Source organism: Hyla sarda, chromosome 8, assembly GCF_029499605.1.
Source record: "Hyla sarda isolate aHylSar1 chromosome 8, aHylSar1.hap1, whole genome shotgun sequence".
Lineage (NCBI taxonomy): Eukaryota > Metazoa > Chordata > Amphibia > Anura > Hylidae > Hyla > Hyla sarda.
In genome coordinates, this window is record NC_079196.1 from 206730747 (window position 1) to 206749238 (window position 18492).

The following is an 18492-nucleotide window of genomic DNA, read 5'->3' on the forward strand; positions in this document are numbered from 1 at the left end:
TTTCAACTGTATATAAAGTATTGCTTAAAATCGATATAAATTACTGAAATTTTTACCCTGTAGTTTGTTCCTTACGGCCCCCCCATGTGCCTTGTAGGGACTGATCTGGAGGCAGGGAACGAGATCTGTCTGCTTCACTGTGGTCTCAGACTGTGGTCCTCCAAATGTTGCAAAACTTCAACTCCCAGCATGCCCGGACAGCCAACGGCTGTCCGGGCATGCTGGGAGTTGAAGTTTTGCAACATCTGGAGGGCCACAGTTTGAGACTAGAGATGAGCGAACTTACAGTAAATTTGATTCGTCACGAACTTCTCGGCTCGGCAGTTGATGACTTTTCCTACATAAATTAGTTCAGCTTTCAGGTGCTCCCGTGGGCTGGAAAAGGTGGATACACTCCTAGGAGACTCTTTCCTAGGACTGTATCCACCTTTTCCAGCCCACCGGAGCACCGGAAAGCTGAACTAATTTATGCAGGAAAAAGTCAGCAACCGCCGAGCCGAGAAGTTTGTGACAAATCAAATTTATTGTAGGTTTGCTCATCTCTATTTGAGACCACCGGTATAGAGGGGTTCTTGTGTGTTAAACATATTTGTTTTAGGAAATACTTAAAGGGGTACTCAGCGGAAAACATTATTATTTTTTATTTATTTTATTTTTTTTTTCATATCAATTGCCTCCAAAATGTTAAACAGATTTGTAAATTACTTCTATTAAAAAAATCTTAACCCTTCCAGTACTTTTTTGGGGTTATATACTACAGAGGAAATGCTTTTCTTTTTAGATTTCTCTTATGTCACGACCACACTGCTCTCTGCTGACCTCTGCTGTCCATTTTAGGAACTGTCCAGAGCAGGAGAAAATCCCCATAGCAAACATGTGCAGCTCTGGACAGTTCCTAAAATGGACAGCAGAGGTCAGCAGAGAGCAGTGTGGTAGTGACATAAGAGAAATCTAAAAAGTAAAGCATTTCCTCTGTAGTATATAACCCCAAAAAAGTACTGGAAGGGTTAAGATTTTTTTAATAGAAGCAATTTACAAATCTGTTTAAAGGGGTTATCCAGGAAAAAACTTTTTTTTATATATCAACTGGCTCCAGAAAGTTAAACAGATTTGTAAATTACTTCTATTAAAAAATCTTAATCCTTTCAGTACTTGAGAGCTTCTGAAGTTAAGGTTGTTCTTTTCTGTCTAAGTGCTCTCTGATGACACGTGTCTCGGGAACCGCCCAGTTTAGAAGCAAATCCCCATAGCAAACCTCTTCTAAACTGGGCGTTTCCTGAGACATGTCATCAGAGAGCACTTAGACAGAAAAGAACAACCTTAACTTCAGCAGCTCGTAAGTACTGGAAGGATTAAGATTTTTTTTTAATAGAAGTAATTTACAAATCTGTTTAACTTTCTGGAGCCAGTTGATATATAAAAAAAAAGTTTTTTCCTGGAGTACCCCTTTAACTTTCTGGCACCAGTTGATTTAAAAGAAAAAAAAATTCCACTGGAGTACCCCTTTAAGTCTGACCACAGTGCTCTCTGCTGCCATCTCTGTTCGTGTCAGGAAATGTCCAGAGTAGGAGCAAATCTCCATAGCAAACCTCTTCTGCTCTGGACAGTTCCTGACATGGACAGAGGTTTCAGCAGAGAGCCCTGTGGTCAGACTGGAAAGAACTACACAACGTCCTGTGGAGCATACAGCAGCTAAGTACTGGAAGGATTAAATATTTTTTTAATAGAATTAATTTACAAATCTGTTTAACTTTCCGGCAACAGTTGATAGGAAAAAATGTGTTTTCCGCCAGAGTACCCCTTTTAAAGTATCAATTCTGGAACCTCCTTTTCTTTTGGGTTCTGTGTTGTGCCATTCCTACTGTTGTGCCTCCTGGAAACGGATTGGCAAGTGGATGTGACCATTTTTATCCTTTTAGGGCGTCCCTACAGACTGACGATATCCATGCGGAGTGGACAGTGTTGGAATAAAGGAACACATCCTATTGACAAAGGGAATGGTAACACCCCGGTTGTCAATTTATGTTTTCAGGAGGAATGGCAGCGTAATGCAGAATCATTTCATGCTGAATGCAAACATTTAATCTTAACTTTCTTTTGAAGGCAAACTTAAAGGGGCACTCCGCTGCTCAGCGTTTGTAACAAACTGTTCCGAAAGCTGGAGCCGACGGCGGGAGCTTGTGAAGTCATAGCCACACACACCCCCTCATGACATCACGCTCCGCCCCCTCAATGCAAGTCTATGGGAGGGGGCGTGACAGCTGTCACTCCTCCCCTCCCATAGCCCCACCCACTCAATGCAAGTCTATGGGAGGGGGCATGACAGCTGTCACGCCCACTCCCATAGACCTGCATTGAGGGGGCGGAGCGTGATGTCATGAGGGGGTGGGGCTATGACGTCGCTGGCTCCAGCGCTCGGAACAGTTTGTTACAAACGCTGAGCAGCGGAGTACTCCTTTTAATTGGGGGAAATAAACCTAAAATGAGGTGCATATGTGCCAACTAAGCGCCCAAACCAATGTACTCATACGTGACATGACGGCATCTTATCAATTCACCCTTATAAAGAAAAAAAACGGATTTACTTGGACTTCTGAGTCCCGCAGAAAGTAACCATATACCTTCGGGAAAAGCCCTGATGTAGTCTTTGGTTTTGGACAGAGAACTGCACCCCAAAGATGCCCTTTTTTTTTATTTTATTTTTTTGTGCCCTTTTAGTGGTTTACAAGCATTGCCCCTAATCAGTGGTCTCAAACTGTGGCCCTCCAGATGTTGCAAAACTTCAACTCCCAGCATGCCCGGACAGCCGTTGGCTGTCCGGGCATGCTGGGAGTTGAAGTTTTGCAACATCTGGAGGGGCCACAGTTTGAAACCACTGCCCTAAGTGAATGAGAAAAGGACCATTCTGATGGGCATTGTGGTGGAAGTGACTGTGAATCATAGAACAAAAAACTTGGCACTCAAATAATGCGAATGAGGTTTATTTCATGTGCAATCCAAAATTAGAGATAACGTTTCGGTCAAACATTGACCTTCATCAGATCCATGATTGCTGCGGAGGTAGGTGTAAGAAATTGCCTAAGGGTGCTTTCACTCGCTATTTGTTCTTGCGGGTTTTCCCACGCTATTTGTTCTTGCGGGTTTTCCTCTGCGTATTTGAACGGGGGCGGGCTCTTCTCGGCTGTCCGAAGCAGAAAATCCACCGCAGTCCCTACTGACCTCAACGGGGCTTTCGGCGGATTTTCCGCAGCGTAAATTCCTCCGTGGAAAATCTGCTGCGGACAGCCGAGAAGAGCCCGCTCCCCTTTCAAATACGCAGCAGAAAACCCGCAAAAACAAAAAGCGTGTGAACGCACCCTAAAGCCGTGGAGGCGGCATATAAGAGGAGCGACCTTTTAGTTGCTGTAGATTACTCCTCAGCAATCCTGGATCTGATGAAGGTCAATGTTTGACCGAAACCTCTATAATTTTGGATTCGCATTATTTGGGTGCCAAGTTTTTTTTTGTTCTAGGATTCTAAGTAGAGATGAGCGAACTTACGGTAAATTCGATTCGTCACGAACTTCTCGGCTCGGCAGTTGATGGCTTTTCCTGCATAAATTAGTTCAGCTTTCCGGTGCTCCGGTGGGCTGGAAAAGGTGGATACAGTCCTAGGAAAGAGTCTCCTAGGACTGTGTCTCCTAGGACTGTATCCACCTTTTCCAGCCCACCGGAAAGCTGAACTAATTTATGCAGGAAAAGTCAACTGCCGAGCCGAGAAGTTTGTGACGAATCGAATTTACTGTAAGTTCGCTCATCTCTAATTCTAAGGAGTGGGATCCTACTTGAGCACCAGTAAATTGATCGAGTGCCATATTCTACTACTGGATGTGCCTGATATTTCGGATTCGATACGGCGTCATGTAGATGGTCAGAGCTTGTAGTAAAATACAACTATTTATTGTAAAAGGTTTGCTCCCTTTTAGGTAGAGGATCTAGTGTCTTCTGATCTAGCCAATCCTCTAGAGAAGAGGGCAATGTTTAAAGTAAAACGGGCATCCTGGTCACCCACACTAAACCCAAAACACTGGCTTATATTGTGGGTGATCAGGAGTCCGATGAGGGGGGGTCACTGACTATAATTCGTACCTTCCGTCCGGAGATATGTCCCACTGAAGATCTGCTTCTGTCTTCTCTGAAGTGCGCGCTGGAGGCGGGGCCCCGTCAGCTACATTTGAATATTCATTGTCGCTGGTCACATGAGGGCTCAGTCGGCGCGGACGATCATGTGACCAGTGATTCCACATCACTAGGATGTGGAGTCGCAGACAATTATTCAAATTGAGCCAGCGGGGCCCCCAGAGAAGATAGAAGGGAATCTTTGGTGGGACATATCTCCGGATGGAAGGTACGTATTGTAGTCAGTGACCCCCTCATCAGACTCCTGTTCACCCGCAATATAACCCAGTGGGTTTAGGATTGGGTTTAGTGAACAGGATGACGGTTTTCCTTTTTAAAGGGGTACTCCCGTTTTTTTATTTTTATTTATTTTTTAAATAAACTGGTGCAAGAAAGTTAAACAGATTTGTAAATTACTTCAATAAAAAAAAAATCTTAATCCTTCCAGTACTTTAGGGGCTGTATACTACAGAGGAAATTCTTTTCTTTTTGGATTTCTCTTCCGTCACGACCACAGTGCTCTCTGCTGTCCATTTTAGGAACTGTCCACAGCAGCATGTTTGCCGTGGGGATTTTCTCCTTCTATGGTCAGCAGAGAGCACTGTGGTCGTGACAGAAGAGAAATCCCAAAAGAAAAGAATTTCCTCTGTAGTGTGCAGCCCCGAAAAAAAAAAAAGTACTGGAAGGATTAAGATTTTTTAATAGAAGTAATTTACAAATCTGTTTAACTTTCTAGCACCAGTTGCTTTAAAAAAATAAATAAAAAGTTCCAGGGGTGTACCCCTTTAAGGAGGGGGTGTAAATCATTGCTGGCGATAAGATGTGGTTGTAAGCTCTGGGTAAATTTACATTTAACCCCTACCTACTTAAAGGTTCAATTCTTTAAAAAAAAAAAAAAAAAAAAATGTCCAATGGCTGGAAATGACGGTAAGTTTGATGTTTTAATATGAAGCTCTATTGCGAAGGGTTGTCAGGTGACCTTCACTCTATTTCAGCACATAAATGAAATGTATCTATAGACTCTAATCCCCCTGACGGAGACCAAAAGAGCAGCCATTGGGCCGGTATAGTTCAGTGTATAATTGTAGTTTTCTTTAAGTGCATCAGTCACAAAGAGACTGTTAGCTTTCATAATGCTGTTTATTAACACTGTGCAGTAGTACTACACAGGTCCACTGTGGGACTATCAACGGCATGACCTAGGTCAGTGTTTCCCAACTAGGGTGCCTCCAGCTGTTGCAAAACTACAACTCCCAGCATGCTGATAGTTGTAGTTTTGCAGCAGTTTGAGGCACCTTTGTTGGGAAGCAATGACCTACATGAATAAAGTCACTGTGGCCCTGGAGTATAGTGGACCTTGGGCCCTACCTCTCAACTCTTACACTAGTGACTATTGCTATTTTTATGGAGATATCAAATGCTACAATGTAAATAAAATGTATGGCTGGATTAGACTTGACAACGGGCTTATTTAGAGGAAACTCTTAAAGGAATTATCCACCATAAGGTGATTTTAGTACGTACCTGGCAGACAGTAATGGACATGCTTAGGAAGGATCTGCGCTTGTCTTGGGGCTAAATGGCTATGTTGTGAGATTACCATAACACTGGGGCTAGCTTTTTGTGAACAAGTAATTCCTGTTTGACTTTTTTTTTTTTACTACAAATCCCATAAATTCCATTTTCCTCCCTCCCACACATCAGCCACCCACCCATTGAAACATAAATGAGCTGCATCCATTCAAAGACCTGTGGTTTTCAATCAGGGTGCCTACAGCTGTTGCATTAGTTGCAGATTGATCTTTCTCCCACCAAGCGATCCCTCCACCCATTGAAGCAGACAGGCTCCCTGTCATCAGCTGTCATCGCATTGCAACCTGGGAAAAATCTGAGACAACAGTCATTTTGTATGCTGTTAAAAATAAATATTGGGGTGAAAATCACAGAAGAATTGTGAGCAAACCCTCACACACAGGTACAGACACTATATTATGAACTACACTAACTTTACAGCCCCTGTAGCATAGTCAAATAAAAAAAAAAAAATCCTGGAATACCCCTTTAATTTGTTATTGTCCCCATGCTGCTTACAAAATAATAAGCCCTTTACCTCTCGCTGCTCCCACGTTTCTCCAGTCTGCTTCAATGGATCCGGCCGGAGCTATATATATATATGACATTACACCACCACTCACTGGCCACAGCTATGTCCTGCCTTGTTTAAAGGGGTACTCCACCCTTTGGATAGGGGATAAGATGTCAGATCGCGGGGATCCCGCTGCTGGGGACCCCTGGGATCTCGGTTGCAGCACCCACCTGTACGGGTTCCGGCAACGCTGGAGGCTTCGGATCCCGACCACAATGGCGGAAGAGCGTGACATCACGACTCCTCCCAGTGTGATGTCACGCCCCGCCTCCTCACTGCAAGTCTATGGGAGGTGGCGTGATGGACCTCCCATAGACTTGCATTGAGGGGGCGGGGTGTGATGTCACTCGGGGCGTAGTCGTGACGTCACGCTCTTCTGCCATTGTGGTCGGAAGCCGTACAGGTGGGTGCTGCAACAGAGATCCCGGGGGTCCCCAGCAGTGGGACCTCCGCGATCTGACATCTTATGCCCTGTCCTTTGGATAGGGGACAAGATATCTAGGGGCGGAGTACCCCTTTAATGATAGGCGAGCGGTGCGGTCAATTTCCCTGGTTGTAGACGCTTGGGAGGGAAAGCAGAGTCACCGGTCACTGATGGGGCACCCCAGTACCGGAATGAAGAGGGAGTGGCGGAAGGGGCGTTAATGTTTATTTTTGTATCCTGACAGTGAGAAATTGACTGTGATCACTGGACAACCCCTTCTAAGCCTTAATGCACGGTGTGTGCAATTTAGCAAGTCTCTTACGTAACAAATTAACTTTTAGGGTAGGGTCACATGTGCCGGATTCTGCTGCAGCACATTTTCCTACCCATTGAAGTCGATGGGTGGCAAAATCAGCTGCGTATTTTGCTACCCCTTGACGTCAATGGGGAGAAAAATACGGCATGTTTGGCCCTACCATAAATAGCATATATATATATATATATATATATATATATATATAATATATTGTCCCACATCAGTGTTTTCAAACCAGCGTGCCTCCAGCTGTTGAAAAACCAACTAGTTTTCCACTTATATTTTTGCTTTTGGGACTGTTTTGTTTTGCCAGTTTCCTTCTTAAAGATCTGTAAAGAAGGAAAAGCGCATAATACCCTAAAATACTAGAACACTTCGGAACATTCCAAGGAAAGAACTGTGGATGTGAATAGTCTTTGTCCATTGGTTGCTGGATACAGCAGCATCTGTCAGCCATAGGATCTCATTGTAAATATTTATATATAAAAAAAAAAATCATGTGATAGCATATAGCTTACTTTTTCATAAAAAAATAAATAAATTAGTGTGTGTATGTGTATATATATATGTTTATGTGTGTGTACATATATATGTGTGTGTATATATATATATATATATATATATATATATATATAAAAATTATAATTGTTTTTTAAAGCGACAGGTACACTTTAAGTCATTGTTTACTCAACCAGGGTGTCTCCAGCTGTTGCAAAACAACAACGTCGGCTGTCCGGGCATGCTGGGTGTTGTAGTTTTGCAATAGCCGGATACACCCTCGTTGAGTAAATGCTGATCTAAACGTGGTTCACCAAAAATTTAGCGAAGTAGCTCTCTTCTGGAAGGAAGAAATTCTTGTTTCCTCCAACAGCAAGTAAACCATATTTTATACCCCCCCTCCCCACCAGGGCAGATTATTGGGTATCTTCAGGGACAGGTAGTAGTACCACAGCTCGACTTCTGCAGCCTCCCTCATGCTTTACACTGTAGCTTTGCTTTAGAGTGAATGGAGCACTATAAGCAGCAACATGCTATACATTTACAGAGTGAATGGAGCACTATAAGCAGCAACATGCTATACATTTACAGAGTGAATGGAGCACTATAAGCAGCAACATGCTATACATTTACGGGCCTATAAGTTGACTGTCGCCCTGAGGGATTGCTTTGCATTATAAATTCTACTCCCAATAATACATCAGTATGTCAGTACAGGGCATGCTAAGAGTTGTAGTTCTGTAACAGCTAAGAGACTGTAATACTAAGTTGGCTATATTTACTGGAGACTAGAGATGAGCGAACTTACAGTAAATTCGATTCGTCACAAACTTCTCGGCTCGGCAGTTGATGACTTATCCTGCATAAATTAGTTCAGCTTTCAGGTGCTCCAGTGGGCTGGAAGAGGTGGATATATTCCTAGGAAAGAGTCTCCTAGGACTGTATCCACCTTTTACAGCCCACCGGAGCACCGGAAAGCTGAACTAATTTATGCAGGATAAAGTCAGCAACTGCCGAGCCGAGAAGTTCGTGACGAATCGAATTTACTGTAAGTTCGCTCCTCTCTACTGCAGACAACAAGCATAGAGCAATGTCTGCCCCCATAATGGTTTTATCTTGCATGTTCCCAATTTGATGTACTACTATATATACGTTTTTTTGTGTCTTATAAGCCAAAGGCTGCCCGAGCATGCTGGGAGTTGTAGTTTTGTAACAGCTGGAGGCACACTGGTTGAGAAACCAGTACGCCTGTGTAGCATCACAATTACGTGCTGTATTATACATCGTCATTCTGCGGCAGACGTGCACAGCCCGAGCATTAGGGAGTGAATGAGAGAGAACGAGAAAACTGGAAGCGGCTCTGGATAAGAAGCTCCGCCCCTGACCTCACCCACCAATCAGCTGCTTGTAAACAGATACTTGTCTCTCCACCTTTATTTCCCGCCCTTCCCTGTAAGCTCCTCCCCCCAGCCCAGTGATTGACTGCATATCATTATCTGCTGCAGGGAAGCCATTCTGTACCGGAATAAGCTTTCTATATGTACAGTGATGCCTCAACATACAATAGTTTCAACATACAACGGTCTTTTCTGGACCATCGTAAGTTGAAACCAGACTCAACATACAATGCTACAGACAGTCCAGATCTGTGATATCTGTCAATGGCTGGAAGAACTGACCAATCAGAATGGGCATTCACTGGTATAACCCCTGTATTACTGAAGTGTATGCACTGACTGATGTCTGGTAGCGCCCCCTACAGTACAGGGAGGTATTACATGTTCTGTACTACTCTTTACCTGTATTACTGAAGTGTATGCACTGACTGGTGTCTGGTAGCGCCCCCTACAGTACAGGAAGGTATTACATGTTCTGTACTCTTTACCTGTATTACTGAAGTGTATGCACTGACTGGTGTCTGGTAGCGCCCCCTACAGTACAGGGAGGTATTACATGTTCTGTACTAGTCTTTACCTGTATTACTGAAGTGTATGCACTGACTGGTGTCTGGTAGCGCCTCCTACAGTACAGGGAGGCATTACATGTTCTGTACTACTCTTTACCTGTATTACTGAAGTGCATGCACTGACTGGGGTCTGGTAGCGCCCCCTACAGTACAGGAAGGTATTACATGTTCTGTACTCTTTACCTGTATTACTGAAGTGTATGCAGTAGTTTCAACATACAACGGTCTTTTCTGGACCATCGTAAGTTGAAACCAGACTCAACATACAATGCTACAGACAGTCCAGATCTGTGATATCTGTCAATGGCTGGAAGAACTGACCAATCAGAATGGGCATTCACTGGTATAACCCCTGTATTACTGAAGTGTATGCACTGACTGGTGTCTGGTAGCGCCCCCTACAGTACAGGAAGGTATTACATGTTCTGTACTAGTCTTTACCTGTATTACTGAAGTGTATGCACTGACTGGGGTCTGGTAGCGCCCCCTACAGTACAGGAAGGTATTACATGTTCTGTACTCTTTACCTGTATTACTGAAGTGCATGCACTGACTGGTGTCTGGTAGCGCCCCCTACAGTACAGGGAGGTATTACATGTTCTGTACTACTCTTTACCTGTATTACTGAAGTGTATGCACTGATTGGTGTCTGGTAGCGCCCCCTACAGTACAGGAAGGTATCACATGTTCTGTACTCTTTACCTGTATTACTGAAGTGTATGCACTGACTGGTGTCTGGTAGCGCCCCCTACAGTACAGGGAGGTATTACATGTTCTGTACTACTCTTTACCTGTATTACTGAAGTGTATGCACTGATTGGTGTCTGATAGCTCCCCCTACAGTACAGATTAGGTTAGCTGCTCCTTTGGACAACAGGTAAGGGTGACTCCATGTTACTTTTTTGGGACACTGTGTACTGTACGGGACCCTGAAGAAGCTCCTGTCCTCTACATAGACCAGGGCTTCCCAAGCAGGGTGCCCCCAGCTGTTGCAAAACTACAACTCCCAGCATGCCCGGACAGCCAAAGGCTGGGAGTTGTAGTTTTGCAACAGCTGGAGGCTCCCTGCTTGGGAAACACTTACAAAGACAGTGATTTACAGCTCCCAGCAGATCTTTCTTACTTTTATATGTAAGGATTTGCTTTATCTATATTAATCTACTTATTTTTCTTTAATCCTCACTTTTTCCTATTTTTGGATGACATTTTGATGCCATTAGAACCAATTACCAGGTTTCCATAGAGTTCTGGTCTCAACATACAATGGTTATCCTGGAACCAATTAATATTGTAACTTGAGGGACCACTGTATTGGGATTTGTCTTACATAACCTGGAGGTGTCTGGCAGCTGCTCATCTTGCGGCATCTGTAGAGTTAACCCTTCCACTGTCATAAGACGAGAAAGAAAAAAAAAAACACTAAGAATTCCCTAGCAATATAGAATGGGGGTATTCTTCCCCACCCGAACTGGTAGAACCGGCAGAATTTTTAGTGACTAAAAAAAGACACATAAACAAATAGAAGACCCCTGTAGAGAGGATGACCACCCCCAATGTGTGCTTTTTTTTTTCTGTCCACCCGGACAGTAGGACTGGTGATGGTCTCCAGTCTTCTGCAGCCTTTAGTCTTCTACATCGACAAGCATAGATGTACGAGATCTCAAACAGATTGATCCTTCGATGGGCACACAAGGACCTTACTCTCCTATCAGTGTAAGGACTGGGTTCACATCACGTTTTCTCGCATACGTCAGGGGGGAGCTAAAACCTCGCGCTCCCGTATGCCTTCGTATGCGCTCCCGTATGTCATTCATTTCAATGAGCCGGCCGGAGTGAAACGTTCGGTCGGCTAATTTTTGCGCCGTATGTGCTTTTATAACCGGACCTAAAACCGTGGTTGACCACAGTGCTTACAGCGCACAAATGAGTCGACCTGACCGAACGTTTCACTCCGGTCGGCTCATTGAAATGAATGACATACGAAGGCATACGGAAGCGCAAGGTTTTAGCTCCCACCTGCCGTGTGCGCTCCCGTATGGGAGAAAACTTCATGTGAACCCAGCCTTATAGCAGATCCTCTGGGGCGGGGACTTTCTTCAGGAGAATAGTCGCTACATCCGAACATCTTTCATCTGGTCACTCTCCAGAGGGGCACGGCAGAGAGAGACTCCATGGCAACAAGGTTCACAACCAAGCTGGTGAGATTTTGCTCACTTTTATGGACATTTATCAACGGGTTTAGTCAGGTTTTCTTTACTATAATTGTCGCAAAATTGTCGCAACTGCGACTATGCGATTTTTCGTGTGACATTTTGACTGGAAAGCGAGATAAGCAAGTTTTCCAAAAATTTACTTCGTAGTAATTATTTTAAAATGGACTACGGGTAGTCAGGTATTTATTAACTGTGACAGTCGCAACTGCGCAAAAAAATGTGGTAACAGGGTTAAAAATTGACTATATTTACTCCAGCTCAAACATGGAGCAGAAAAAGCTACTACCAAAGGAAAAAAGGAAAAATTGCTTACGTGAAAGAAAATTATCAACCGGCTGAAACCAGTTGATAAATAAGTCGCACATAAGCAAAAAAAAAAGTATGGAAAAAATTACTAAAAAAAAAAGAATACATAAGCAAAGATTGATAAATGTCCCTCATTGTCGTCAGGATAACCCAGTGGTGATAGATGCGCTGCCCATGTCCTGGAGGTTTAGGCTGGCCTACATCTTCCTGGTTGAAATGATTGGTCGAAATGATCTTGGTTTACCCAATTCATGCAAATGACTTGAGGGCAATTATGGAGACTCCGCCCTCCTCCCAAAGCAGATGAAATCCAGTAGGTTAAAACTAACGGTTTTCTTCTGTGAATCTGTTTTTGTTTTTTTCCCCTCAGATAGCAGTCAGTAAAAACAAAAAATATGCAATGCAGGTTTAACATATTTTTTCCCCCCTCTTCATCACTTTTATCTGTGTTTATAAAATCCTTTATGAAAGCGGTCAAAAAATACCGAACACTCAAGAAAGCTATTTCCACTGAAATTAAATAAAAGCCAAAATGCAGTAAAAAGTGCTGGCAGTTATTCAGGACATTTTCTCTGGCTTTTTCACAGGGTCTATTCACACGTACAGTATTTTGCGCAGATTTGATGCGCAGGATTAGAAGCCGTGTTCAGTCATTCAGTTTACATTGAAATCTGCAGCAGAAAATCCTGCGCATCAAATCTGCACAGAATAATGTACGTGTGAATAGACCCTTAAGGTAAAAACAACAGACATACGGTGTGTGTAAATATGGCCTAAAAGGTATGGTATTCAGCAAAGATATTGGGGGAGATTTATCAAAACCTGTGCAGAGGAAATGTTGTCCAGTTGCCCATAGCAACCAATCAGATCGCTTCTTTCATTTTGCAGAGGCCTTGGTAAAAATGAAAGAAGCGATCTGATTGGTTGCTATGGGCAACTGGGCAACTTTTCCTCTGCACAGGTTTTGATAAATCTCCCCCAATGTTCTCCCTGCATTTGATTGGGTTTAAGCTAAGAACTACATGGACCAATGTGAGTGATGACGATCTCTGCCCAGCATTGTGGAATATGTCTGTGTTACAAAAATAATGGAGTTATTATCCAGCATGGGCGGCATGCTTAGACTCTAGGACAGTGATGGCGAACCTTTTTGCGCCCAAGTGCCCAAACCGTAATGCACGCCAACTCTTTTTTTCCCCTCAAAGTTCCCTCAAATAGAAATCATCCCCAGACTGTGATGTCGTTCCCCCCCCCCCCTTATCCCCAGTCCGTGCAGTATGTCCCCCTTCACACATAGAAATCATCCCGTCTGTGATGTCCCCCCCTTATCCCCAGTCCATGCAGTATGTCCCCCTTCACATATAAAAATCATCCCCAGTCTGTGATGTCGTCCCCCCCCTTATCCCCAGTCCGTGCAGTATGTCCCCCTTCACACATAGAAATCATCCCGTCTGTGATGTCCCCCCTCCCCTTATCCCCAGTCAGTGCAGTATGTCCCCTTCACACATAGAAATCATCCCCAGTCTGTGATGTCCCCCCCCTTATCCCCAGTCCGTGCAGTATGTCCCCTTCACATATAAAAATCATCCCCAGTCTGTGATGTCCCCCCCCCCTTATCCCCAGTCCGTGCAGTATGTCCCCCTTCACACATAGAAATCATCCCGTCTGTGATGTCCCCCCCCCTTATCCCCAGTCCGTGCAGTATGTCCCCCTTCACACATAGAAATCATCCCGTCTGTGATGTCCCCCCCCCCTTATCCCCAGCACGTGCAGTATGTCCCCTTCACACATAGAAATCATCCCCAGTCTGTGATGTCCCCCCCCCCTTATCCCCAGTCCATGCAGTATGTCCCCTTCACACATAGAAATCATCACCAGTCTGATGTCGTCCACCCCCCTTATCCCCAGCCTGTGCAGTATGTCCCCCTTCACACATAGAAATCATCCCCAGTCTGTGATGTTGTCCCCTTATCCCCAGCCTGTGCAGTATGTCCCCTTCACACATAGAAATCATCCCCAGTCTGTGATGTCCCCCCCCCCTTATCCTCAGCCCGTGCAGTATGTCCCCTTCACACATAGAAATCATCCCCAGTCTGTGATGTCCCCCCCTTATCCCCAGTCCGTGCAGTATGTCCCCTTCACACATAGAAATCATCACCAGTCTGTGATGTCCCCCCCTTATCCTCAGCCCGTGCAGTATGTCCCCTTCACACATAGAAATCATCCCCAGTCTGTGATGTCCCCCCCCCCCTTATCCCCAGTCCATGCAGTATGTCCCCTTCACATATAGAAATCATCACCAGTCTGATGTCGTCCACCCCCCTTATCCCCAGTCCGTGCAGTATGTCCCCCTTCACACATAGAAATCATCCCCAGTCTGTGATGTCCCCCCCTTATCCCCAGTCCATGCAGTATGTCCCCCTTCACATATAAAAATCATCCCCAGTCTGTGATGTCGTCCCCCCCCCCCTTATCCCCAGTCCGTGCAGTATGTCCCCCTTCACACATAGAAATCATCCCGTCTGTGATGTCCCCCCCCCCTTATCCCCAGTCCGTGCAGTATGTCCCCTTCACACATAGAAATCATCCCCAGTCTGTGATGTCCCCCCCTTATCCCCAGTCCATGCAGTATGTCCCCCTTCACATATAAAAATCATCCCCAGTTTATCCAAAATGTTTCTTTAGTCAAACAGGAGTTACTATTAGAATTACAATAAGTATTTAAGGCCAAAAAAAATATAATTACACATGTTTTTCTAGTATATAACCGCTTAATTTTTGATACCCAATATCTGGCTTAACCATACAGAATTTAGTTACATAACCAGGTTATCTGTTTATTTGGTCAGATGTTGGGAGAGTTTAACATAAGGGGTGGAGGGTGACGAGAGGTGAAGACGATAAGTAGACAGTTCTAAGTCTTGCTTTGGATTGCCCACCCACTGTTCCCCATAAGTTGAGGTGGTAATGTGTTCCCTTGAGCTTTTTCAGCTGAAGGTGGTAATTTCATCTACCAGTAACTTAAGACTAAAGGGTTTATCCCTTGGATTTACAGAATTGTATCTAATGTTAGTCATCTATATGTTTACTATTTATGATTTGTATTCTTCCCTATTAATCTTTTCTTCTTTTTTACTAGTACAACATGCCTGTGCGACCCGACCTCCTCCATCAGATCGTCTCAGTGAAAGGCCTGACGATTCCAGTCTACTTAGGGAGATCCGTTCTGGAACTTTACCTCTAGCAACAATGATCATCAGGGGTAGGAAACTGAACATTATTATGAATTCCCCTGATTCATATTCACCATGACGCGTTTTTTAACACTCAATGTAAAGGGCTTAAATACAGATGTAAAAAGACGTCTTCTTTTAAAAGATCTAAAATCTAAAAAAATAGACATAGCCCTTATCCAAGAAACGCATCATGATGAATCGTGTTCTTTTAAATTTGCATCTAGATACTATCCCACAGTATTTTCTGCTACACAGGATAAAAAAAGGGGTGGAGTGGCTGTGTTGATATCCCGCACATGTCCTTTTCAGCTTTCAAACACAATGTTAGATCCTAATGGGAGATGGGTTATAGTCTCGGGTACACTGACAGGAGTCCCTCTCACAATATGTAACACATACGCACCCAATTCATCCCAGATAACATTCCTGAATAATATCTTTTCCAAACTGGAAACGTTACTTCCAACAACATTGATAATTGGAGGGGACTTTAACATCCCATTCTCGAGTACAACCGATAGACATTCAGTACTACATAACACACCTTCCTCAGCAGTAATACGACTTTCCACTGCCTTCCGGAAACTTGTGAGAAAATACCATCTTTTTGACCTCTATAGGATAAGTAATCCCAATAGCAGAGAGTTTACATTCTTCTCACATCCTCATTCCACCCACTCTAGAATAGACACCTTCTTTGGGAATCTTTTAGGCCTCAAATTAGTTGACAATGTTAAAATACTCCCTATAACATGGTCAGACCATGCTCCAGTGATAATGGAATTAAAATCAACTACAACGCCTAGAAAAACCTGCCATTGGAGACTGAATGAATTGTTAATAAAGAAATTAGAATATAGAGATTCCATTGGAGGGTGTCTTAAAGATTACTTTGAAAGGAATGAGGGTAGTGTTACAAACAGTCATACCCTATGGGAGGCACATAAGGCGGTCATAAGGGGACACTGTATTTCGCTGTCTTCTCGGCTGAAAAAGAATTCTGCGTCTCTTACGAATGAGCTAAAAAAGAAACTAAAAAAACTGGAGGATGGAATGGTCTTATACCCCTCCTTGAGAAGGTTAAAACAGATTGTGCTCATGCGAAATCAGTTGAAGGACGGTGAAATCGCCCAGGTGGAGAAAATGCTAACTTATACTAGACATACATATTACAGTAAAGCGAATAAACCTCATACCCTATTGGCCGCACAGCTAAACTCACAAAAGACACAATCAAATCCTTTTGCTATAAAAAATTCCCAGGGACAATTGCACTATGATCCAACACAAATTGCCAATATTTTTCAGGAATATTATTCTAATTTATACAATTTACCTTCCCAACTACCCTCAGATCACACCACCAGAGATTCTATATTAAAAAAGTACCTTGATTCTTGTAAGCTCCCTAAAATGACTATATCGGATTTGACCAATCTAAACAGAGAATTTTCTCAGGAAGAAATAATAGATACTATTAAAGAACTACCAAATGGCAAGTCTCCTGGCCCAGATGGCCTTCCATACTCTTATTATAAAACTTTTTCTGAAATCTTACTTCCACATATGATCTCCCTTTTCAACTCCTTCTTAGGTGAAACTCCCATTCCGTCAAATATGTTAGAATCTTACATCACAGTCATTCCGAAATCCGGTAAGGATCCTTCGGAATGTGCTAGTTATAGACCAATTTCACTATTGAATTCGGACTTGAAGTTATTTACAAAAATACTGGCCAACAGACTTAGCTTAATTCTTCCGAAATTAATAGATAAAGACCAAGTAGGTTTCACCTTAAATAGACAAGCTGGAGATAACACTAGACGCACGGTCGATCTCATTGAGGTAATAAATAGGACTAAGTCCTCTGGACTTGTGTTAAGTTTAGACGCGGAAAAAGCGTTTGATCGCTTAAGTTGGCCTTTTATGGAATCTACCTTGCGAGCTTTTGGAGTCTCGGGACCGTTTATGACAGCGATTTCACACCTATACTCATCCCCAACGGCACGAGTTAGACTCCCTCACGCCACATCTCAAAAAATAAAAATTCATAATGGGACAAGACAGGGATGTCCTCTGTCCCCATTATTATTTGTGCTATGTATAGAACCATTAGCGGCCCTTGTCCGCGCAAATCCTGATGTTAAGGGGATAGTGGTAAAACATAGAGAATATAAGATAGCGCTATTTGCTGATGACGTATTGCTAACCATCTCTACTCCCCTGACCTCACTACCTTCCCTCCACTCCCTTATCCACACTTATAGCCGTATGTCAGGATATAAGATAAATGAAGGTAAAACAGAAGCCTTACCCATTAACATACCTGACACCCAACTTTCTCTTCTTAAACTAAATTATCCGTATAGATGGCAGGATAACGCTATTACCTATTTAGGTGTACGCATTACCTCTAAATACTCTGCCCTTTACAAACATAACTTTCCTCAATTCTTTAAAGACATCAAATCCCAGATGGAAAAATGGTCTGGTCTCCCGATATCCCTTATTGGCAGGATTGCAGCAGTCAAAATGTCAGTATTGCCCAGATTCCTTTATTTATTGGAAACTTTGCCAGTATTAATACCTAGGGGAGCATTAAGGGGCTTTCAATCATCCATCCTCAGGTTTGTTTGGAGGGGGGGACGCCACAGGGTGGCGTTGTCTGTCTTGACGGCCAAAAAGAACTATGGAGGACTAGCACTGCCAGACGTCTTTGACTATTATTATTCAGTTCACCTTAAAAATATTCCATCATGGTCACAATTTCGGGCATATAATAAATGGACGGACATAGAGAAGCTGTGGTCGGCCCCGGTCCATTTATGTGCTTTGATATGGGACTCAAACTATCAGGTCAATCTAAAACACTTACTTGGCCCGATGAGAACCACATTAAAAATATGGGAAACTGTCAGGACTAAATATTCATTAATATCCCCCAACTCCCTTCTAACTCCCTTTATTTTTAATCCCTCTATCCCTGATAGTAATGATCTAGATATCATTTCCCCCTGGGTAGAGGCAGGGTTGTTTCACTTTGCAGATCTAGTGGACCCGATGAAAAGAACATTCCTAACCTTTCAAGCCCTTAGTGACAAGTTTAATCTCCCTAATGACACACAAAACTTTCTCCAAACCGTCACTTCACATGCAGGGTTAGGCTCACCTGAAGCTGCTTTCCCTAAACCAACATCCTTTGAGTTGTTGTGTAGGGGTGAGACCACCA